Source organism: Crinia signifera, chromosome 8 (genome assembly GCF_055691185.1).
Source record: "Crinia signifera chromosome 8, ASM5569118v1, whole genome shotgun sequence".
In the NCBI taxonomy this organism is placed as follows: domain Eukaryota; kingdom Metazoa; phylum Chordata; class Amphibia; order Anura; family Myobatrachidae; genus Crinia; species Crinia signifera.
The window spans coordinates 111,922,598-111,948,956 of NC_139224.1; the positions used below are offsets into that span (position 1 = coordinate 111,922,598).

General features: G+C 44.1%; 2 protein-coding genes across 9 annotated transcripts in view; one reads left to right on the forward strand and one right to left on the reverse strand.

Moving 5' to 3' along the window:
* Positions 1–13,518, reverse strand: part of LOC146026381 (dimethylaniline monooxygenase [N-oxide-forming] 2-like) — a 38,239-nt gene extending 24,721 nt beyond the window's left edge. Inside the window, exons 1-2 of the mRNA XM_083157011.1 lie at positions 12,987–13,518; positions 11,838–11,950 (exon numbers count right to left, since the gene is read on the reverse strand). The gene's annotated coding sequence lies outside the window, so the exon portion shown is untranslated. The remainder of the gene's footprint in view (positions 1–11,837; positions 11,951–12,986) is intronic.
* PRRC2C (proline rich coiled-coil 2C) overlaps positions 13,292–26,359 on the forward strand; it is a 61,023-nt gene continuing 47,955 nt past the window's right edge. For 7 of the 8 annotated variants that reach the window (XM_083157002.1, XM_083157005.1, XM_083157003.1 and 4 more), the window contains exon 1: positions 13,292–13,595. The gene's annotated coding sequence lies outside the window, so the exon portion shown is untranslated. The remainder of the gene's footprint in view (positions 13,596–26,359) is intronic. The other variant, XM_083157004.1, reaches the window with a different exon arrangement.

Here is a 26,359-nt window from a genome sequence, read left to right on the forward strand (position 1 = left end):
ATCTAACATATCACACTGGAATAATCAAATGATTATACAGTAAATTACCCAATAGCCATTTTTTAAGGATACTTAACATTAATTCTAATACATATAAACAAAAAAAACACTTGCCATGAAGCTTGTATAATAAAGATCATACTTGCTGATGTCCCGGCTGCCCTGGGAGGGGGCATGGTACGGCATCTGGGTGCATGGCAGACACTAAGTAGGGGTAAAGCTGGGCATGTGTTCATAAAAGACTCACAATCATTCAGGTAGTTCCTTGCACTTTCAGAAAAGTAGGCAGATCTCCTGTATCCCACCTACTTCGTAGTGAAGTAGGAAGGTTAAGGGAAATACAGCAAATCTAATGTCCATATGTGAGGGTGGGGCTAAAGTATGCAAATTGCATTTTAGCAGCTCCACATTCTACACGGACATTAGAATTGCTGCATTTGGCTTGATAGGGGCGGGACCTAATGCCCTACACACCTAAAGTGATAGCTGCAGCTTCTCTCTTGCCTCTCCTGGAAGCCAGATGCAAAAAGTAAGCAAGTATGCTCATGAGTTTGACCTCACTAAAGAAACAGGCTTAAATAATTTGGTTGTGGTATGGCAGCCTGACAGTTAGGATTCAGACATCAGTATACAGACAGCGGAATCCTGACCGCAGTTAGTCTGACACAGGGTTGAGTGCAAAGAAGACCCTTGTGGACATAAGTTCTATTCTCCCTCTATGGGGGTCATGGGGAATAGCCCAGGTCAATTGTTGGGCATTTAAACTGTGGGTATACTAACTATCCATCACCCAATCATTCTGTCATTATTCCCTTATCTATTTTAGGGTCGAATGTATTCATCTTTCCTCAACAATTTTCATTTCCTTCCAATGCTAGAGCATCGTTTTCTTACCATATTTTGAGCTTACGGTTATGTTGCGGGAATCACAATTTACCATTTACCAATTATTAGCTGTTTGTCTTAAGGTACAGAGTATAATAACAGTATATTTAGCTTATGTATTCAGTGTTGTCTTGAGGAGCGCATAGCCACTGAGAGCAAAACCAATCCCAAGAAGTTTTTCAAATACATCAATAGTAAACAAATAATTAAAGGCAACATAGGCCCATTAACCAATATCAACAGTAATAGCTTTACAGATGATAAGAGAAAGACAATGTTTTTCTCATCAGTGTTTACTAGGGAAGAGCAGACAGTGGAGCATACAGGTACCACAAATGGGACGAGCAAGCTAGATCTCAATATTGCTTTCACGACAGATAAGATAAAATTGCGGCTCAACAAAATTAAAACAAACAATCCCTAGGCCCAGATGGGATTCATCCTAGAGTACTAATGGAAACAAGGGAGGAATTACCAAACCCCCTGTATTATGTATTTGAGAACTCACTTTAATCTGGTAAGGTACCAAAAGACTGGAGAATAGCTGAGGTTGTGCCAATATTCAAAAAAGGAAAAAGGGATGACCCAGCTAATTACAGACCTGTGAGCTTAACATCAATAGTGTGTAAATTATTTGAGGGATTTTTAATGGATGGTATCCAAAAATATTTAGAGCTTCACAGTTTAATCAGTATTAACCAACATGAGTTTGTGAAAAATCGATTGTGCCAAACAGATTTACTAGGCTTTTATGAGGATGTCAGCGACAACCTGGAAATGCTGTAGAAGTGGTCTTCATAGATTTTGCCAAAGCTTTTGATACAGTGCCGCATAAGAGGTTGATATATAAAATGGAGGATCTGGGACTGGGTAGGGAACTGGCTGCGTAATAGAGAACAGAGAGTTGTTGTAAATGTGCAATATCAAATATACCAGTACTATGCTGATGACACAATCAACTAAGGATGTCTCTTCAGAGCGATCTTAATAAATTAGATGAGTGGGCAAAAAAGTGGAAAATGATGTTCAATGTTGATATATGCAAGATTATGCATCTTGGGAGATGTAATAAATGTGCTACTTATAACATAAGTGGGGAGACATTTGGTAATTCAGAACTTGAAAAGGACCTAGGAGTCCAAATTGATAACAAACTGGGGTGTAATGCTCAGTGTCATATAGCAACAAATAAGGCCAACAGAATAACTAGCATGTATAAAAAGGGGTATGGAAACTAGGGACTCAAATGTAATTATGCCACTCTACAAACCATTGGTTAGACCGCATCTAGAATATGGAGTACAATTCTATAAAAAGGACATCATAGAACTGGAAGAAAAAAAATCCAAGGAAGAGCAACAAAGCTAATAAGGGTAATGGAGAATTTAAGCTATGAAAACAGATTGAACAAATTGGGATTGTTTATGCTAGAGAGGAGACGTTTAAGGAGAGACATGTACAAATATATCAGGGGTCAACATAAGGAACTGTCAGGCACCCTTTTTTTCTGTTAGGAAGGACTCTAGGACACATGTGCATGAGTTTAGATTAAAGGAAAGAAGATTTTGTTCCCTTAGAAGGAAAAAAAATCCTGGTGAGGTGGTGTCGGCAGACAAAATAAATACGTTTAAAATAAGGTTGGACAATCATCTATTGGTTAAAAACATCCAGGGGTGCAAACAATAATCATAATCTGTCTTTAAAGATATCAGAATTCACTACGTATATTAAGGGATGAAGCTAATAGATCATACTCGCTACCAAGGTTGAACTCGATGGACACAAGTCTTCATTCATCCTCAACTACTATGTAACTATATGTAACTATGTAAATAGAACTTGGATTAAAAAAAGAGCGCTTATGTGAATTAATAAAATGTGCGAGTGACACCTGAAAATAATTTTTTAAACTTGTTTACACTCCTTTATGGAGAGGGCGAAGGAGAGATGGAGGCAGCAGTATTCCTCAGCAGAAAGCTGTCCACTTGGTTTGCGGTCTTTTCCGATGGGCTTCGGTCCTGGGAAGCGGCTTGATGAAATCAGCAGCTGTCATGTGGGTGGATGTGGACGGCAGCAGGTGGCTTCTTCTCTCTCCAAGTAACCAACGCGTTTCATGCCTCGGTGGGCACTTTGTGAAGGATATTTGCGTTTGGGATTTAATCTTTATTTATACTAAAACATTCAGGAAGTGTGTCTGTTTTCATCACTTCTGTATTGGGTAAAAACAGCTGACTTTATGCTTGTGTGTATGTTTTACATACACACACAAGAATACTAAAGGGCATTGACTGAAAACAAGTCTGATGAGCTCACATTAGGAGGATAATTAGCAAATGTGAGCGTGTACCCTGAGCTGTTCCCAAAAGTCAGTGCATTCTAAAATCAAACTAACTTACACATTCTTCATAAGTGCATTGTTCATGTGTTCCCATAATTCTCCCTTTTGCCAATTAGTAAAAAAAAATTGTCCACTTGTTTGAATGTAACAGTTTATCTTGGAAATGCCTCTGTATGTAGTGTTAAAAATATATGGCTTTTTGACTACACACAATTCCTCAACTCACTTCAAAACACCTAATGTGCTCTTTCCATTATTCCTGGAAGAGATGTTCTATAACATTTATCATAACGGATACCTCTCTCCACATCGACGTTATGCAATGGGCATCTCTGACACCGACACTTGCCCTAAATGCGATAGCTCCAACGCAACATTTAAAGTGGGATTGTCCAGTAATAAAACGCTTCTGGAAACAGGTTCAGGGATTTTGCACTACATTCCTACTGAGTCGCCTCCCACTGTCAGCAGAGTGGGCGATCTTAGGTGTTTTTCCCTCTGGGATGCCGGTACTACGTGACAGCAAAAAGATGATGCTAATGATATCAGCAGTGGCCCGTAAATGCATTGTACACCAATGGATTTACAAAGAACCCCCTTCGGTGTCCTTGTTTAGGGCCAAACTATTCCACATATTCCATATGGAGTGGGTGGAAACATCCCTCCAAAAAGAAGTTAGCACAGAGATGTTTTTTCAAATTTGGGAGGGTTTTATTGACTCACTGTCCAATGAGATAAGAACACAGATTTACAAATGCTTCTGCTCCACTCAGTGGTACGAGATTCAGTGTCCTCACGGGGACTAGTCCAATAGACCTCCCGGCCCAGATTACCTCTCCATATGGTGATAAACCAGTAGTGTACAACTGATATTAGCAATAGTCTCAGACAAATCTAAACTTTGACCACTAGAGGTCACTAGTGTGCCTACATTTATTGAATGAGTAAAATTATGTTACTCCAATGCCAGTATAAAAAGGTCTTCACACATGGATTTTTTTTAACTCTTAGGCCATCTTTTACCTGTCATTTAAAAACTGTCCTAGTGTGGGAATGATAATGCACATACCCACCGCTCGTTCACCTTGCTTGCGGATCCCTTTAGCATGCAGAATGAGAATGTCCTTGTGTAGTCGCATACCTCCCAACATGACCCTCTCCAGGAGGGACACATTGCTCTGTTTCTGGACTTCCCTCTGAATGAATAACTGCCATCGCCTGTGTTTATTAACAGTTATTATTACAGAGAATATTTTAACATTCACATCAGTCCCTGCCCCAGTGAAGCTTACAATCTATATTCCCTTCACATTGCATGTTGTAAAAGGTATATTACTGGTTAATTACCGTTTTTGTACCTTTCACATTGAACCGGTTGTGAAAGGTACACGGTAATTAATCAGTAATATGCCATTCCTCCCCTGGTGCTTGCCAGCGCACACAAGCACACCAAGCAAAGCTACCCCAATGCTGGGCATTAGAGCTGCATTGCTCAGGGGGTGACCCGGAGGCGGCAGCCAAAGCAGCAGCCCACCGCCGCCGTACCAACAGCCAGACCAGTACCTACCTCCCTCTCCTTCCCCGGGCAGAAGCCCCACTCACCCGCCTTCAGCAGCATCTTGCTGTGTGGCTGCTGCCTTCACCCCCTCCGCTCCGACCTGCGGGAGCTGTGGCCGCGCAGCTGGGATGATTTGTGGAGGCCTGTTAGGAGCGCTCCCGGAGCGGCCGCTGCTCGGGTCCCCGGGCCACCCTCACCCACGCCTCTCTGATGGAGACTTCTGTGGGACCGGCCGCAGGCAGGGGGCGACGTGGGAACCGGCTGTTCGCCGCGGGGGAGCCTTTTCAGGCGGACTTTCCCTCCGTGACCCCGGCCGTCAACGCTGTCTTCTGCTGTCTCCCCAGGTACCTGGGGAGGGTGTGGGAGATGCTGCTTTACCTGGGGAGGGTGTGGGAGATGCCGCAGGTGCGAGGGGGGGGGCGCGAGTTTCCACTGGCCAGGTACCAGGGGAGGGGTCCAGTGTGTAGGGTCCAAAATACCGGTTCAGACCCGTTCACACTGCAGAAAAATTGTGTCTGAACCGTGTAGGACTCTGCTTTTTAAACGTTTTGAATTACCGGTTCTCTTGAACCGGTAATTTGAAACTGGCACTTTCACACTGCAGCTATAACCGTTTTGAAACGGTTAAAAATCGGTAATTTACCGTGTTATAGCTGTAGTGTGAAAGGGGTATTAGAGCCATGGTGGGAATTGAACCCATGACCTCAGCGCTGTGAGGCAGTAATGCTAACCATTACACCATCCGTACTGCCCGTACTGTGTTGAAAAACACCTTTCTTATCAATTACCCTGTTCAGCACAGGTGATGGCAATCATACATAGAGGAAAGTCCAGGAGCAGAGCATTGTGTCCCTCCTGGAGAGGGTCATGTTGGGAGGTATGTAGTCATGATGTGCCAATTAATGTATTAATGATTTGCCGTCGTTAAACAACTCATCAAATCCTCTGTTTGTTTACACAATTGTTCTGTGTATGTGTACAATATTGTTTGGCCAGGAGTGTTCTGGATTTTAAGGTAAAGCGATAGATTGGATTATTCATAACTTCATGCCATGTGTGGGCACCTTAAGTAGAAACTCATTAGTATTTTGTTTGTTCTAATCCTTCTAGAATCTTGTTCCTTGAATTATCTACAGACTTTACTTTTCTACATTTTGTCTTACATCTGACTACCTATCAATGCATATATTCTAGTGGTCTATATGGCACAAACAAAAAAAAAGTAAAAAAATTTTTTACAACATTTATTATATTGGTGGTGGTGTGGTCATCCAGAACTTAAACACTTACATAGAGATTAAAGACAGCTGGGAGATGTCAATAGGACATTTTCCTGATGCAATCACGCAATGAACACAAGATCACCGAGAAGGTCCATAAGGCTCTATAACCCAGGATTACCCAGTGGTACCGATACTGTTTACAGTTCCGAAAATACACAAGAAACTGTTGCCACCACCCAGGCACCCAATAATCTAGGCAAGGGAGTCCATCTATCAGCCCACTTCCATGTTCCTGGACCAAGTCCTGCAACCCTTAGTCCAGCGGTTCCCAAACTGTGTGCAGTGGCTCCCTGGGGTGCCTCGGGACACTTGCAGTGGTGCCCTGGGTTGGTGGTCCAGGATCAATTCAATCTTTTTTTTTTGTAGTAGTATGATACTGCACAGAAACATCCATGTGACCCACATCCTGCCCGCAGAGATATCATCTGAGGCAACTAGCTTGGTGCACTGCATAGGTCAGGGCTAGCAGGGTGTGCAATCTGCGGAGTTACACATTACAGGAAAAACACATGGTGCGGTAGATGTATGCTGCAGGAGGGGGGGGGGGGAGACATGAACACACCTTTACAGGGGACTGACATCTTTACAAGGGACTGATGAGGGAGGTGTTGCTACATAGGCTGGCCTGGTGCTTCCCCTCACAGCTCCATGCTCACCATGAGGGGTAGGGCTGGGGGTTGTCCTGGTGTTCTCAGCCGTAGGGGTGGTGGGCTTGGTCCAGGTGTTCTCATGGCAAAGGTGAGTTGAGGCCACATGATGTTCCTGAGTTTTGGGGTTTTAATGCCAACCTTCAGAAGTAATGTTGGTGTGTAATGTTAGAAGACAAAGGATGGCGAGATTGTTACACAGTGAATGCAGTTAGGCTATAGGGGAGGTGAAAGGAGTGTCTCACAGCATTACGTGTTAAGTGTCCAGGCTGTGCAGACTGTTGGCGTTGCTGGATCAGATAACTCACTGCAGTATTTTGTTTGATTGGATTTCAGTGGAGGTTGAAGAGTTTCCAGTCCTTCTGTTTTCTCCTGTTTATCTCTGGTATATCTCTAATGTTATATTAATATCTAATACTTAATACTAAATTACTCAACATCTAAAGAGTAGATATCAAGGGCCTTATTTTGGTTCACTCTTAGAGGCAAATTCCTTCTTAGATGGGTAAAACCATGTGCGCTGCAGGGGGGCAAATGTAACATGTGCAGAGAGAATTAGATTTGGGTGAGTATTTTGTTTCTGTGCAGGGAAAATACTGGCTGCTTTATTTCTACACTGCAATATATATCTCACTTTGAAGAAAAACCCCACCCAAATCTAATTCTATCTGCACATGTTATATCTGCCCCACCTGCAGTGCACATGGTTTTACCCATCTAACAAGGATTTTGCCTCTAAGAGTGAACCAAAATAAGGCCCCAAAAGTCTACACAGCCAACCAGTTTGAGTAAAGTGTAAATGATTGCCGCATTTAAAAAAAAAAATCTCATTTGATAAATCTGAAAGGACATATTTCACCTGCGATGTACACATGCGATTCATTTGGTGGGATGGGCTATTACCATATATAAACTTTCCTCCGAGTAATTCCAGGTGTACAAATACCATGCAATGTGCACCTATTCAGGTGCGATTGCAAGAAATATTCCTGGCAGGCAGTCAGATCTGCGATTTAGATGTGAGGCGCCTGTCATCACAATAGCAAAATTGTGGTAGAACTTTCAAGTTGGACTTGTTTTGCATTTAGAAATAGTGCTAAATTGGATTAAAGGCCCCCATACACTATGCAATTTGGGCCCGATTCTGGTGGATCGGGCTGAGAAATCGGGTGAATTCAGTCCAAATAGTATGTGTCAGCGGTCTGATCCAATGTCCCGTACACATCGGATCGGATCAGTAGATCATATGTGCTGCACGTAAGATCTGTGGGTTGGACCCCCTCTCGGCGGCAGAGAGCGGGAATCATATTCGATTCATCGCATGCAGGATGGACCCGGGTGTCTCGATGGAAATTGGATGCCACTTCTCCCATATACTTTTTACTCCTGTTCCCAAAGGCATCCCAAAATTTAACTTATACCAAAGAGAGATTGTATTTAACTGTAGAAAAGACTTTATGCACAAAAAAAAATTTAAGGTACATTTTTTTTAGATATTTAAAGGTCAAAGCACACGTCATGTGACCTTGATATGAAGAAGTCAATATTTAAAACTAAAATAATTTTTTATGGAAACTATGGCTCCCAAGCTTCAAAGGAAGACCAACATGAAAGGTCTACCGCATTTAGAAGCAAAGTAACCCTGTTGTATGAACAACAGCATGTATCACTGAGGGCTAACATTTTACAAATGAAAGTAACTTTGCATCATCTATCATCCTACCAAATTTCATGAAAAACTTTTATATGAAAGATTTTCAGCAAAGTCTTTAGGCCCATACACACTGGGCGACTTTGAGCTAAAAGCAGCTCGAAACAGCGCGTTTAAGCGGCTGTCAGCTCAAGGCCGCCCAGTGTGTGTGCCCCTGTGATGAACGGTGAGCGCTGCTGCGCGCTCCCACATCATCGCCAGGAAAGCCATTCATCTTCTGGTAATACCAGCAGATGAGCGGCTTTGAGGACGGCTTTGCATAGCGCTGCACTATACAAAGCCGTCCTCCCCCCGCTGTCGGCGCCAGGCAGGGGGAAAGCCGCTCAGTGTGTATGCACTGAGCGGCTTTCCCTGCAGCGATGAAAACGATCATCGCTGTCCAAACACGCTGGATATAATCGCCCAGTGTGTATGGACCTTTTCGCCTCCTGAAAAGCTCTTGCTCTTTGGGGAAAATAGCTTAGTGTGTATGCACTACATTGATGAGAGATATATCTTTCAGAGATTTTGGCAAAGTCTTTTGAAATGAAAATCTTATACTCCCTATTGGTCAATTGGATGCTAACAAAAAATGTAAACCTACTGTGTGTAAATGTGATGCAGAAAAATGATTTCACCTGTGGTTTTGCACGAGAGTAAAAAAAAAGGACACAAATACTGCGGCGGCTCTTACCTGTGCGGAGGAGGGGGCTGCTGTGATCAGCAGCCCATGTAGAGGTGTCCCGGAGGGAGGGAACACCTCCCAATGGGACTGCCTTGGGTGACTGGCAGGTTGGACTTCCAATAGGAAGTCACTGTCAGACAGAGTGAAGCCAGTGCAGTCTTACAGACTGCATCTGGGTTCACTTAGGCAGGGAACAGTGGTGGATTTTATCTGGGGGAGCTGTAGCCCACAGGTAAAAACCGCCACTGCACAAATATATTTTTCTGGACTACACTTGAAGATGAAATGTAGGTATGATTATATAGCATAGAAACATAACTTTTAATAAGTGATACTACTCAAAGAAACTTATAAGGAATACTGCATGGACTGATGTTTAAATGATAACTGTATACGGTACTTGTTTCCTAGCACAGCGCCCACGATATTAAGTCGTACGACATATAATCGCATCGCATGCCATACACCTGATGCAATGCGATTTTGAATTGTATAAGCCCCCTATACGATTTTTAACTGTATAAGCACCCTAATGGGGGCTTACAATGTTAAATGCACCCCCACTATGAACGCCAACCCGAAGCGTGGCGAGCGCAGCGAGCCCGCGTGGGGCGGCGGTACGCGTCCTCCGACCTTTTCATACCCCCACTATCCACGTCGACGAGGAGTTGATTTCTATATAGTGTGGCGAGCGCAGCGGAATACATGTAAAGTTATCTGTGGGGCTCGCTCTGCTCGCCACAGTTTGGGCTCGGTGGCTCACTATATAAAATCAACTCCACGCCGACGTGGATAGTGGGGGTATGAAAAGGTCGGAGGACGCGTACCGCCGCTTGCCGCGCTTCGGGTTGGCATTAAGAGCGGCAGTGGCGTTAACAATGGGGGTGCATATAACATACTAATCACCCATTAGGGTGCATATACAATTAAATCCAAGCCCGAAGGGTGGCGAGCGCAGCGAGCTACACGAGGGGACACGTATTACTTTACATGCAGCGGCGTAACTATAGCACCGCAGCCCCCGTGGCCGCGGGGGGGGGGGCGCTGTGCATGTGTGGGCGCCGGGGGGCTGTGGTGCTATAGTTAGCCCCCTCCCGTCCGCCCATCTGCCGCCCGCCAATCCGCCGCCCGCAGCCTTACCTGACTTCACTGGTCCTGTCCCGGCTCCCTTGCTGGCTTCATTCTTCTGCTAGTGAGACGGACCACAATAAAATGTCTGCCCCATATAGCAGACAGTTCTCTGAAACTGTCTGCTGTATGGGGGCGGACATTTTGTGTTGGTCCGTCTCACTAGCAGAAGAATGAAGCCAGCAAGGGAGCCGGGACGGGACCAGCAAGACAGGTAAGGCTGCGGGGGGCGCCCAATTCATAGTTACGCCACTGTTTACATGTATTCCGCGTCCACTCGCCACGGTTCGGGTTTGGTGGCTCACTGCGCTCGCCACACTATATAACATCAACCCCACGCTGACGTGGATAGTGGGGGTATGAAAAGGTCGGAGGACGCGTACCGCTGTGCTCGCCACGCTTCAGGTTGGCGTTGATAGTGGGGGTGCTTTTAACATACTAAGTACCCATCACGGTTAATTATCTTATAGGGGGCACTTTTAACATTGAAAAACCCATTAGGGTGCTTTATACAATTTTAAATCGCATACCATTGTATATGCGATACAATGGCATACAATGCCATACAATACGATGGTATACAATTTAAAATTGTATACCATCGCATCGCTTTGTAACTTGCTTCGGATTAGTCCAAAACGCATCCAATTATTGCACCGTGTATGGGCACCTTAAGTGCTGCCGTTGCATCTATACTGGGTGCAGGGTGTGTGTTACACACACATTACCTGCACCCATATAATCATACTTACCTTCGCCATGGAGTCCCAACTTGACCCAGCACTGGAGAGCAGCAGAACAGAGTTTGGAAATTGTGTGATGGGAATTTTCCTGGTGAATTGCAACTGCACAACAGTAAAGTCCTCAGGAACGAGGTGCAAACACCATTTTCCTGGAAACCTGCACATGCGCTGTAGCCTTTGACACAAAGCCAGAATGTATCGAGCTGCAAGACAGGAGGGGGACTACTCGGACCCTCTCCTTTCTTAAATTGCCCCTGTGCTGAACATGTGTACATACCTACCAACTGTCCTACTTTTTGTAGGAAAGTCATTTTTTTTGGGGGACATTCCCACTTCCCGCCCGGGGCCGCAGTGTCCCGTCGCTGGGGGGGTGGGGAGTTGGGAGTCCCCCCTGTCATCTGTGAATAGACTCTGTGTGCATGCACACAGCGTCTATTCCTGCAGCCAGAGGGGCAGGGGGCATGGCTAGCAGCTCACAGAGCCGCTGGCCAGGCCCCCACAGTGTCCATCCTTCTGCCTCTCCAATGTTGAGAGGTATGTGTGTGCGATATAAATTTCCCTATAGATTGTAAGCTTGAGAGCAGGGCCCTCCTACAGTTTTGACAGTCTGTAACCATCCAGTTTGTTTTATCACTGTTTCCAATTATAATATATATATATAATGAATGCAGAGTCCGGCACTCGCTGATGGAATCCAAAGCAACTACTGCGGTGCCATCAGAGTCCTGATGAGGACATGTACAAGTAATCTTCACAGCGGCACTCAGACGGATTTACAACAATAGAAACGGAGCCCACACCAAGGGGCAAAGATTTGAGCTTTTGGATTTATTTCAATCCTTCATCAGAAAAGTTCAAAAGTGCAGTTACATGTGCTTACCTAAATACCATCAGATCTGCGTCTCCTCTCCCCGCACGCCGGGCCGGGAACAGCACGCTGAAAGTGCTTCTGATCACGCCGGCTACAGATGCTGCTGCTGCCCGGCCGCGCTGCTAGGGAACAGAGAATGCACAACAATATCAGAACCATAAAAGCGTTGTGTTACATATAAAGTGCATAATCGCAAATCTATATAAAAATATGCATAATGATAACAAGGGAAGCAGAGAAAAAACTATTTGTTCCTCCAAGAGGAATACTTGTAATATTGTTTTATATTATGACCCCTGCCGGAGAAAATTATTTATTACATATTAGCAATATGGGGGGGATCTTATATTACATCAGGGTGTGTTGATATAAACAGAACAATATATAAAAAAACAATAAAATGGCAAATTTTCATTCAAGCCATATGGCTGTACTGAATTCAAAGTATGAATCCATTTGGATTCTAAACGGAGCAATGCCCCATCCCTGTCTCCGCCTCACTGCTACTCATAGGGTGAAATTTAATAGGATGAGAGATTCAGAAAGTGAGAGATTTGGTAAGAAATCTCTAGTTTTTTTAAAGCGGCAATCATTTACACTGCAACATCAAACTGGGTTTGCAGTGTAAATGATTGCCGCTTTAAAAAAAACCTGTAGATTTCTTACAAAATCTCTCACTTTCTGAATCTCTCATCCTATTAAATTCCCCCCAGATACTTTGAAATCAGTAGGGCGAAAATAAAGGAATTTTAATACTTATTAAGTCTGAGGAGCGCCATGGACTATCCACTATATATATATATATATATATATATATATATATATATATATATATATATATATATATATATATATATATATGTATATATATATATATATACACATACACACACACACACACATAGATAGATCTATCTATATAGATATATATTATCTATCTATCTAGATATAGAAATGTATCTAGATAGATAGATAGATAGATAGATAGATAGATAGATAGATTTAGACAGCCATTTCCCTTGTACTACACTGTCCTAAGGGCGACAGTATTGCTTAACTACAAAATATGAAATTAGCAAAAAAGTTGTGCAGCACACAGTGTAGTGGTTAGCATTATACATTCCAATCACAAAAATAAATAGTCCAAGCAGGTTAAACCTTTGTTGCTGCCAAAACAAATGCAAGATTGCACACTACAAGAAAAGAGCATGTTACTCCTACAGCATCGTGGTGACAATCACTGGAACATTAACAGCATAAACCTCTTTGTCATTCACGGAAACAGTTCTTCTCTGGTCTATTGTATGCGGCTATTGCCCAAACTAAACATGGCCGGATACGGGCATTCGCCATTTTTGTGAATGACCACAGACATGGAAGCATGGCCTAAAACCTATAGAGAGCCGCCATCTTTGTCCCTGGCACGAACCACAGAACGTCCCCACTTTCACGCCTGCGTGCTGACGTTGTCCGTTGGCGGTCGGCCATCTTTTCTGGCGCCGGGGCTCTAGCTTAGTGCTGGTGTGCGCGGAGGGGAGTGCGGTGGAAATTCAAGTGGCGGTTCAACGTGCGGCCTGTCTGTGAATCCCGGGGGGGATCTCTGTCACCGTATAACAGCAGGCCAGGTAACCGGCGGCAACCAGGCGGAGGCGGAATCCGTGCCGGCCCCCTCCTTCAGCGTCATAACTGCGCGCCGCCATTCACTCCGCTGCCGAGAACCGACTGCTCAGCCCCGATTCTCCGCAGTGAGGACGCCGCTGCCCCCAGGTGAGCGCCGCTTTTGTGCTAATGGAGCTTCTGCCACTTTTTGGCAGCATTTCGCCCCCCGATCCCTATTAATGTGTTGCCTGCTGCGCACAGGCCTCATTCTTCCCCACATCCTGGCCCGTTCTCCCCCTGGGCCGGCTCTGTCCGCAGTGCTGGAGGGTGGGAGATGGGGCCTGGTACCTCTGTATCCCTCAGTAATGGCATCTGGGGGTGGTAACATATCCATCCTCCCCTATTTCTTTATGGGAAAGCGAGCCGGCCAAATGCCTGGTACAAAGGTGATACATAGAAGATCACTATGTGGTTCTCAGATTGGGGGTTAGATGACGGCAACGTATCTATTCTGCATTTGTTACATAGGTCCCCTGGTACTGTATATCCTGTGTGGTACAGCCTCATGTGCCCTATGTCCTCCATTAAGTAACGTTACTATGGTGCATGCTCTCTTGCAGCATTAGCATCTGCCCCATGGATTTCCAATAGAGCTTTGGTTAATATAGTGGATGTGGATCCACAGGCCCATGCAGCTTATGGTTGTTACATTGTGTCCTTTTTAACCTTCTATCCTGCAAATTATGACATATATACAAATTATTTAACGGTTTGGTATTTAATTCAGCACATGTATTGCTTTGGGTTGATTCCTTTTATGTGACCACATATTACTCCCATTATCCTATGTGCCAGTGCTACAAATGGTTGTCTGTTACAATTATTTGGAAAATGGTGCTGCAGCCTTTTAAGTGAAATGTATGTTCATGTAAGGTATTCAGATATGTTGTCTAGGTATACATGAAAATATATATTAACATAGCCCCATCCGTCAGAGCAACTGTAAATCTATAGTTTGCCTCACGTTTCATACAGTACAGTATGTGGGAGAGGAAATGGCAGATAAGACCACCAGATGGGACAGTACTGCATCATCATTGTCCTAGAATGGCCTCCTTGGGAGATGATACTCTCCATAAACAAAAGGTTTCAGCTTGTTATCTTCACAATGAAATCAGGAAGTCAGCTAATGAAAGCTGCCCCCTATCTCCTTTTGTGGTATAAACCAATAGTCTTTGCTCCTGTGCATCATTTAATACAAAGCTTTCAACTGGATGGAGAAACATTTCTATTGTACACTCATGCATTAAATATTTTGGTGTTTAATTTCAGAGTTGGAGGATTCTTTGCATCTAAGGGGTGTTTTATTCATTATAGTCAAAATATATATTGTAGAAGGGCTTTCTTGGGTGCCTCCTTGAGGGCCAATGTCAGCCCACATAGAAGAGGTTGAACAATAAGTTGCACTCCAGTCGTTTTTGTAAAAGTAAAACTTGGTCCTTTTTATTAGACCTAGTCTAATTTATATAAATACATTTCCATCAATCCTCTAAACAAAGTGTCTTCCTCCACTCCTGTGTTTATCTACCCCTAAGATTTGTTGCATTTTTGCTACAGTTTAATATACAGTATTTAATAATTTTACGCTCTTGTTTTTTCTATAGCAGGTTTTATTTAGAATATTTACTGTTCCTATGAAACAATATTTTAAAGTAAAACCAAACCATACAAGACACTTAACTATATATTTGATCATTATAAATGGTTAATACAGGTTGAGTATCCCCTATCCGAAATGCTCGGGACCACGAGCATTCCGGATAGGGGAATATTCCGGTTTTTGGAATAAATTGTTTAAGCCATACTTACCTGTCCCCTGATGGTGTCCGGTGGTCCCTCGGCGTCCAGGCAGTCCCCGGGCGTCCACAGCAGGCCTCCGGCATCTTCTCCGGGTCTCCAGCGGTCCCAGGAATGCATTGCGCGAGTGTGCGCGCGCACCGGTGACGTCACCGGCGCACACTCGCGCAATGCATTCCTGGGACCGCTGGAGACCCTGGAGAAGATGCCGGAGGCCTGCTGTGGACGCCCTGGGACTTGGTAAGTATGAAAAGAGGGTTAGGGGGGGTAAAAAAAAAAAAAAAAAATTCGAATGATTACAAAAACCACGTTTTTTGGAATAATTTGGATAATAGATATACGGATACGGGATACTCAACCTGTAATTACTTAAAGATTTGAGATTTTTACCAGCTCTTAATTTTTGTTTTGTTATTATTCCGAGTATGTTAATGAAAGTTTATTATACATGGCAGTCTCCTAACAATACAGGGATAAAAAAAAAAAAAAGTAATTTATTTTTCTCCTGTTACAGGATGCTCCCATTTCACATGTCAGTGATAAATAACTTAAAATAATCTACTGTATAGTAGTTAGTAACAATTGATTAAAAATATGCCTGCAATCAAATTGAACTGATTGTATGCTGCCACTTTTCTTATGGATGCAATCAAAACCCATAATCTCCTCACATAAAAACTGACTCAAATCACAAAATATTTCTCACCTGACAATTCATACGGCCACATACAGATTAGATTTATCTGTGGTACAAGTTTTTGGGACTGTCTGACTTGCACATCACTTAATGGTGCATTCTACATGAGACTTTGTAAAATTCCATTGGACTCAACTAATGTTGGGTGGTTTAAACCAAAAGGTAATGTTTTTTTCTTAAAAATGTTTAGTGCCGGTGGCATGCCCAGTGCTAATGCTCATTTCCTTCTATTTGGGTTGTACTATTAAAATGTGTTTAATTACAACATTTACTTGTTTTTGAATTTCATCTGCGTGTATTTTTTTACGCATTAATGTTTAGTGTACCTACATATATTAAGTCAAAACAGGCATGTAAAAAATAAAATAGTTCTATAGGAAAATGCTAAATTAAAATCAAAGCCTAATGTTACAAAGCACATGGTTGATCAAGGTTTGTGATATGATTTATTTTATTTTTCATGAATATAAATGGTTGACATCATTAAAAAAAAAAAGCGCAATTGTTTTGGTGTTTCAGAGGAAATTTAAGCAGCAAGTTTCAATATTACAAAAGTCTCTGCTATGGAACCACTACAGATGTGTCAACTATTATCTTACTTGTGATGCTTATACACATGCGTAGCGTGTGAGACTAGCCATGCCAAGCTACATATAGTTGTACCCGTGACTATACCATGCTATGTGATTGGGCTGTGGATGCTAGCCCTCGCATGCATCTACAGTGATCCTACTACCGTGTTTCCCCGATAATTAGACCTACCCCGATAATAAGCCCTACCCCAGATTTGGACCATTTGTCCAAAATAAGCCCTCCCCCGAAATTAAGACCTATGAAATTTCCCATGTATTTTTTTGCATTTGTCAAAGTGTAGCCCTGCTCAGCCCCGCTCACCTCCGCTCACCTCGCCTGTTCAGTAATACCGCGGCTCCCGTTCCCAGGGATGCATTGCGGTAGGCGCGGCGTGACATCACGCCGTGCACATCACGCGGCTGCTGATCAGTGCACACAGCGCCGGCGGGGCTGAGATCCGGTACACAAACAGGTGGGGGCATGTGGAAGATTGGTTGACTGGGATGGGAATTGTGGACTGGGGCGTTTTTTTAAAGGAGCAGTGGGGCTGTCAAGGTCTATTAAAATAAGCCCTCCCCCGAAAATAAGACCTATGGTCTTTTTTGAGCGAAAAAAAATAAGACAGTGTCTTATTATCGGGGAAACACGGTAGGATGTGGGCAGGGCACAGTGGCGTTGAGGCTGTGTGTGTGCTTAAAAAAGGGTTGTGGCCAGAGACTCCCTGTCTGCGTCACAATTGGGTGGGTGGCCGACATCACTGATGGGGTGTCTGTCACCTACAGAGCTGCTGCACTTCCCTCAAGCTCTCCATTTAATTTATATATTCTACAGTGTACTCATATTACGCAGCACATTTATAGAGAATATTTAAACATACACATCTGTCCCTGCCCCCGTGTAGCTTACAGTCTATATTCCATTCTATCTATCTATGTGTGTGTGTATCTATCTATCTATCTATCTCCTATATCTATCAGTACAATTTAGCACTCTGGAAACAAGTCAATTTCTGGGGTGTCTTACTGAAAACAGATATATGTAGACAAGTATTCTGCAAGCAGAAGAAGGGTCGGCACTCCACAGGCTAATCCAATAGGTGTATTTCAGATAAAGAAAAAATACATTTCATAGAAAACGGCGTCATCAACGTTTCATGGCCCCCCCGGCCATTTTGTCAGTATGTGGATAAAGTGCATGTGCAGAAATGTGCACATGCACTTTATCCACATACAGCTCCACATCCTGACAAAATGGCCGGGGGGGGGCCATGAAACGTTGATGACGCTGTTTTCTATGAAATGTATTTTTTCTTTATCTGAAAAACACCTCTTGGATTAGGCTGTGGAGTGCCGACCCTTCTTCTGCTTGCAGAATACTCATCTACATATATATATTCAATGGTAAGTATCACTCGTAATCAATTGAGAGAATTTTACAGACATTTTGGTACTTGTTTCCTAGCACGGCGCCCATCGCATGCCTTAATTAGTGGTATGCGATGGGACCCGATTTGTACAATTTTAATATCGCATGACATTACAATGCGATTTCTAATTGTACAGGCACCCTGATGGGTGATTACTATGTTAAATGCCCCCCCACCCCCACTATCAACACCAACCCGAAGCCTGGCGAGCGCAGCGGTACGCGTCCTCCGACCTTTTCATATAGTGTGGCGAGCGCAGCGGAATACATGTGAAGTTATCCGCGGGGCTCGGTGGCTCACTATATGAAATCAACTCCACGCCGACGTGGATAGTGGGGGTATAAAAAGGTCGGAGGACGCGTACCACCGCTCGCCGTGCTTCGGGTTGGCGTTAATAGCGGCGGTGGCGTTAACAATGGGGGTGCATATAACATACTAATCACCCCTCAGGGTGCATGTACAATTAAATCATCGTTTTGAGCGCATCGCATGCGATGCGCTCAAAACAATGTAATAAGATTAACATCGTCGGCGCCGTGCTAGGAAACAAGTACCGACATTTTAATAAAAATCTTTAAGAATGAACAATCATGCAAGATTCTTTTGCAGCATAATTTGATCCAGTATTTTATGAAAAGTCATATAGTAGTAGTCATAGTAAACCAACGCGTTTCGTCAATCAGACTTCATCAGTGGTGAAAACTCAATGGTAGAATGCAATCATTATTCAATTATCAGGTTCCACTAGGGCTCCCGAACGAGCTAAATTTTTTTTACTGGTCTCAACTGTGTTTGATGGATGTGGCAGGATTTTGTATAAACCGAGAAGAAACTGCCTTATGTGCTGCCTCCTCCCCTGCCATCCGGATGACGACAGCGATCTAGCAATAAGCCATGTCGCTGTGAGCCGCAGATGCCGGGGCACTCCCTGGGTGGACCTGTGTCGAAATCCTATGTGTGACCCGCATTTCCGATGTGAAAGCAGTACTATTTGCATGCACTCTTGCCATGATCTTCCTAACGTCATGTGTATGCATCGTATATAAGATGAGAGGAACAGCCCATTAACTGTCCACCGCAGAACTTGGGATTAGTAAAGTTGTGTTCTATATAAAATCTAAAAATTGAGATGCAGAAATAAAAATGTACTTTCCTTCGTTTACAGATTTTTCTGAATTTTCCAGTTGTGAAAAGCATGTTCTTGGACTCTTGGCCAGATTCAATTGCCATAACACACCCAATCTTCCATGTAAAGCAACCGTAGAATGCGGGTGATATGCAATTGATTTTCTTGGTCCTGATCACACCTATTAAGGTTGGGGTTACCCGTGGATAATGGCTAAACTCGACCAAGCAAATAGTTGTGGCGTGAAAAGTCCTATTTGTGTGCTGATGCAGGTGCCTTTTTTTTTTTTTTGCGGAATTCAGTTCTGCTTCCCCAGAAGTTATTATCCTCTTTGAGGAGTAAGAACTAATATTAGGCCTGAGTCAGCATGGATCGCAAAGTAAAACCATGTCCACTGCAGGTGGGGCAAATGTAAGATATGGAAAGAATTTAGGGGGGTATTCAATCCTGGCGATCTGCGGTCGAACCAAAGGAAAACAGGCCAGGGTCACGGCTGTCTGGACAGATCGACTGTCGTGACCCTGGCCTGTTTTCCTTTGGTTCGACCGCAGATCGCCAGGTGCGATTCAATGTCCCACTTTTTGATTGGCGAAAAGGGGGCGTGTCTGCGTAAACGGCCGTGGATTGTCGCTTTTTGACCGCGATCGCGACAATTCACGGCCGAAATCGACAAAACGATTCTGTCGATCTGCCTCTTCAATGCTGTCAGGAAAGACAGCGTTGAATAGGCATTCACCGCTATTTCCCCCGTCATAAATAGTGGCCCAGATTGAATACCCCCCTAAGGCTCATACAATTTGGGGCTATTTTCTAAGTGATCTGACTAGTGTACAGGGTATAGCAGTGGTTCCCAAACTGTGTGCCGTGGCACCCTGGGGTGCCACGGAGCACTTGCAGGGGTCCCCTGGGTTGGTAATTTAGGACCAATTCAAAGTATTTGTGGTCAATGTAATAGACGAAACCAGTGCTTGTGGTTTTGAATCATAAACTGTGTGGACAAACTGAAGCACTGGCACTCACTACATAACTGACCCTAAGGATGTGATATAAAAACAATTTTTGTTTAATTTTTAACTTTTTTCTAAAGTACTCAATAAGAAACTTTGGTACTTATGTATTATCTGGGCTCCCATGTTAAATGCACCCCATTTTTTCATACCCCTACTATCCAACTACGCATGGAGTTGATTTTATATAGTGTGGCGAGCGCAGCGAGCCACCGTGCCCGAAGCGTGGTGAGCCCCGCGAGGGAACGCAGTCTTATAGGAAAAACGGGAGTCCAGATATTACATAAGTACCGAAACTTTTGGCTAAGGGGTGCCACGAAAAAATTCTTTTTTTTTTTAGGGCAGGGTGCTGACCACTGGGCAGGGCACTTTTTTAAATCGGGAGGGCACGTTTTATATTAGAAATTTTACATAAGAAACTTACTAAACTAAAATATATAAAAAAAATTGGGTACTTGTGTATTATCACAGCGCCCATCGCATCGCATACCACTAATTAAGGTATGCGATAGGACCGATTTGAGGCTTTTCCCAGGCAGAGTGTACAATTTTAATATCGCGTCGCATTGCATGCCATTATAATGGCATGTGATGCGACGCGATTTCAATGTTAAATGCCCAGCCAGACCCGATTTTTAATTGTATCCCCACCCTGATGGGTAATAAGTATGTTAAATGCCCCCCCCCCCCCCCCCATTGTTAACGCCACCCCACTATCAACGCCAACCCGAAGCGTGGCGAGCCTGCGAGGGGCGGCGGTACGCGTCCTCCGACCTTTTCATACCCCCACTATCCACTCGGCTTGTAGTTGATTTTATATAGTGTGGCGAGCACAGCGAGGCGAGCGGACGCGCATAACTTCACAAGTATTACGCATCCCCTCGCTGTGCTTGCCACACTATATAAAATCAACTCCACACCGACGTGGATAGTGGGGGTATGAAAAGGTCGGAGGACGCGTACCGCCGCCCCTTGCGGGCTCGCTGCACTCGCCAAGCTTCGGGTTGGCATTGATAGTGAGGGGGCATTTAACATAGTCATTACCCATCAGAGTGGGTTTACGATATCGGGTCTGGGGGGCATTTAACATATGAATTAGGCATCTGGGTGCATGTGCGACTTAAAATCGGTCGCGATTTTTGGTTGTACAATGACCTGCGATGGAAATTGGGTGCGCCGTGATAATACACAAGTACCAAAAATTGCACACTGCACTACGATTACGCCCATTAAACATTGTCAACCTCTGCTATGCCCATTACATATACTGTCATAATGACAATTAAACATTATGGCACACACTGTAATGCCTCTTACACATTATGCCACACACCATGCCATGATGAGCATAATCGCTGGTCCGGCCGATTATCTGCTTTTATTATTAATGAGCGACAGGTTGGTTAGCTTTTCATAGCATCCTGCTATGGAAAGTCATCCACCACTGGGGAAAATCGCTCAGTGTATATGGACCTTAAAGTGGGCATTTTCAACCTTGGTCTTTAAGGTACCGTATTGGCCCCCCATACATAAGGCTGACTTGTCCTGAGCTCACTGGATTTTACACTTTTTATTTATTTTTTATTTATTTTCCATTCACATGCAATTTATCACATATAATCCTGGGGAGCTGCAGCCTGCAGAATTGAGAAATCCTGTTTTAAAGACTGCCCAGTCTTTTGAACAGGATTTTTCAATTTTCCTTCCGCAGCCTACTCTCCAAACCCTGCACCGCATCGGATACAATACACCCATGATGTGCAGCCTGTCCAACCTCTTATCGGATTTTATCCAATCGGATATCATTGGGATTTTGGCCCGATTTTCCCGGCTTGATATTCCGGAATCTAGTGAAATCGGGCCCAAATCGCATAGTGTATGGGAGTCTTAAAGCTGGGTAAACACCTACAAGAGTTACCTGTCTAGTGGGAAAAAAAATCTGGTAAAGCATGGGAGCAAGTGAGAATCAACCATTCACTCCAAAATTATGGAAAATAGACAAAAATGATCTGAAAAGTTTATTAAATGAAATGGATGTCCTCAATTGGTCTGTGACCATTGTCTGTTTTTAGGAGCAAATTTTCGAGGCTCATATACATTACCAGCTTAGCAGTCCTGGTTTTAGTGATATACTACAGGCTTTAGCACAGGCGACTTGATAATTACTTCAGTTATTTTGCTTTAATCATCTTCTAAACCCTTATCACTAAAAGCCCACACATTTTTGGTGTGACTTTAACCCTTTGAGTGCCAAATTAATTTGTCAAAATTCATTTTTTTTTAAATTGCCAAGAAAACCTTTTTTTATTTATCATCATGACCTGTAATCTTTACCTTTTTTCTATAAACATTTTTTGGTACTTGTTTCCTAGCACGGCGCCCATCTCGTTGATTGTATGCCTTAAGTTTAAGGCACTTAAGGCATACAATCAACGCGATGGACCCGATTTTCTGTCAATCACCAGCTAATTTGCCGGTGAAAGACAAAATCGGGTTGATCGCTGCCCTTAATAAGGGGATGCGATGTGACCGATGCGGTCAACGCGATTTTCCCATAGGGAACAATGTTAAATTATTTTTAAAGTGAAAATCAAACATGAGAGTGGGGGTTTGGTATTAAAATGGGGGGTTTTGGGGCTTTTTATATTGAAATCAATGTAAAATCGTTTCTCGGACCATTTTACATTGATTCCAATGTAAAAATCGGGTCGGTCGCATCACATGCGATTTGGTTGGCATGCGATGGACGAGATTTTTCCGACCCGATGGATACAATCAAAATCAGTGGCGCCGTGCTAGGAAACCGTACCATTTTTTTTAAGGCATACTTACCTGTCCCCTGGTGGTGCCCCAATGGTCCCTCGGCAGGCCTTTAGCACAGTCTCCAGCGGTCCCAGGAGTGCTGTTACGTCACCTGCGCGCAATGCACTCTGGGACCGCTGGATACGCTGAAGGCGATTTTTCCGACCCGATGGATACAATCAAAATCGGTGGCGCCGTGCTAGGAAACAAGTACCATTTTTATTTGAATTTATATAACAAATGTGAGCAACGTTGGCATGTTTAACAGATATTTTGCACATCTCACAGATGTTGGCACTCAAAGAGTTACGGAGAATAATCTAAAGCTCCATTAATTTGCAAAGCCAGCCGTTAAGAGGAAAGGTGCATACACTTGGTTACCAGCTTCTCTATGCAAGCAGTAGGATTAAACTAAATATTTAAATTTTTAAGATACCAATGGGTTTATTATAATACAACTAGTCTATTCCGATTTATTGTTTATGCCTGAAATTTAAAAAGGCAATACTTGTACAAGACGTGTTTTTGCTACTAAAATCATTCACCTTTTTAAGAGTTTGTATATAACCATGATCAGAAACACTAAGTAATACCCTTTTACACCAAAGCAATGTTGCCTAGCTATACAATGCGGAGCCAGGGAGGAGGTGAATGGCTTTCTGTGTGTGGCGCATCCCTTTACCTCACGGATGCAGATCACACCGTACAGTCCAAAAATTATGTGCTGCAGGTACTTTCTGAACTAGATCGCATCATATGTAGTTCAAAATGCACGCTGCTTTAGCACATCGGATGCATTCTGAACTAGATAGGTTGGAATCTGGTTCAGAAGGCATGGTGCGCGTTGATACAATGCAACATTTTAAGCTAGCAAATTCAAATGGTTACAAATCTCAATGTCCGCATTCAATCACTACATCGTAGGGACCTAGCGATAGTGATGCACTGCCCCGTGCGCAACTATCGCCAGGCGATTAATATCCAGCATGCCGGATAAATCTAGTTAACTGCCGGGGTCAGGGCCAATGTTCTCTCGGGAGAACACTGGCCCTGACAGATCGCCCAGTACACAGTACTGGCACATTGCTGTGTGCTGAGGGGTTAGGATCATGTGGTCTACATATGGTCGAAAGTCATTAAGTCGACACCATTAGGTCGATGTGGCAAAAGGTCTACATGGTTATAGGTCAAAAGGTTGTTAGTTTGACAGGTAATTAGTTAGACAATGTCTAGGTCGACAGTCAAAAGGTCGACATGGGTTTTTCACAGTTTTTTTTTTTTACCTGAATGTCAACACAGTCGACTTGAGCACAGTTTAAAGTGCACCGCATCCCCTCTCTGCGCTCGCAATGCGTCGGGTACGGTGCCTCGCTATGCTCGGCACACTTATTTTGTTCTGCCACCACGCCCTAGTGGATGGTAGGGCATGAAATACCGCCTGTCGGCACATGTCGGCTCAAAGAAGTGAAAAACCCCATGTTGATTTTTTGACTGTCAACCTAGACACTGTCGAACTAATGACCTTTTCCCATGTCGACCTAATGATTGTCGAGCATCATGCAGTAGACCAAATGACCGCATCCTGTGCTGAGCGATCTAGCATAGCTCAGAATGCTCAGCAGTGCTGCTACAGGTGTAGGCCCCATAAGATCTCTCCTGATATAGGTGTCTGACAGTGAAATGTACTGCATCCAGAAGAGTTGCAGTTTATACCCCTTTCAGACATACGCGAAAATCCCGGGTTTTTTCACATGAACGCACCCAAACCCGGGATTGAAAGGGTATAACCGGGATTTCACTCCCGGATTCTGAGCACCTGCAACTGACCAGGGTTTTTCCCGGTATTTAACTCCTGGGTATAATACCCGGCTTATGTCTGAATGGGTTTACCTGGGTTTTTCAGTTTTAAACATTTGATGTTGCTTTTTTTTTTTTGCTGCCGGGGCGTGTCCCATTTTAATGATGAAACACTGAAATGCTTGAAAAGCCTGGCTTATGTGTGAAAGGGGTATACCCGGGTTTTTCCCAGATTTGAGGTGTAGTGTGAAAGGGGGTCTGTTACTAAAGTCCTGGGAGTGACCTGGGTTGAAAATCCCGGGTAAACCTGGCCAAAATCCTGGGTAGTATGTCTAAAAGGGGTATTACTAGACTGGCTGAATTTAACATGCAATGATTGATCTGTTTCCTGTACAGTGAATTAGTCACATCTTTACAATCTGTCTAGGCCTGAGGATTGTACTGGTGAGAGTTGGGTTCTAGTGAATTTCTTGACAGCAGGAAATTGAATGGATCTTTGAAATTGATTATTGTATTTGGTGTGTTTTTTTTGTTGTCTAGAATGTAATTTTAAAGTTCTCTTTAGACATACTCTTTTGATTAGAAAAGTCTTGTTGAAATATATATGGGCTCTTCTACCCCATGATGTATTTCCTTCATAAGAGATCAGTAGATGTCTAAAGGCCCCCATACACTAGCCGATTTTGGTCCGATTTCGGCCAGATCAGTTGGATCTGGCCGAAATCAGACCAAAATCGGCTAGTTTTGATGTCCCCTCAGATCTGCGTCGGGTGGTCGGACCTGCTGCACGTCCGACCACCCGACTTGGGACCTAGTGGGGCGGTGCGGCGGTGGAGGGAGCAGGGGGGGCTGGGGACGCTGCGAGGGACACAGGCGGCATAGAGCCGGGCGGGGGGAGCCGGGAGCTGTCAGCACTGAATAAAAAAAAAAAGCCCATACAATGAATGGGCGGCCTGTGATTAACTGAGCTCTCTCTCAGCCAGTCAGCAATTGGCTGAGAGAGCGCTTAGCCAATCACGGGCTGCCCATTCATTGTATACAGTAGGCTTTTTTTTCTAGCACTGACAGCTCCCGGCTCCCTCTGCCCGGCTCTATGCCGTCTGTGTCCCCCGCAGCATCCCCAGCCCCCCTGCTCCCACCAGCAGCCCCCCCCCCCCCTGCTCCCCGGGTTTTTTACATGTGATAAATCGAGACGATTTATCACATGTAAAAAATGGCACATCAAGTGCCAATCTAATCAAGCTCCCCCGGGGAGCAGCCGGGGAAGCTCAGGGGGAAGTCGGGGGCGACTTGTCCTAAGGACAAGTCGCCCTAGTGTATGGGGGCCTTTAGGGCTGGGGTAGCCAACCCTAGTCCTCGAGAGCTACCAACAGTGCATGTTTTGCAGGTCTCCTCACAGAATCACAAGTGAGCTAATTAGCTCCATCTGTGTATCTTTTAAAATGTCAGTGATTGAGTGCAGCTGTGCAGCAGCTAGGTTGTCTAGAAAATGTGAACTGTTGGTAGCTCTCGAGGGCTAGGGTTGGCTACCACTGTCTTTGGGGGTATTCAATGTTTAGGTCACGTCAGTTGAGCTTGCTCGACCACCGTGACCCTGTCCCGTTCTCGGGGAGCGAGAAAAGGGCGCGGACGCGAGTTGCGGTCGAG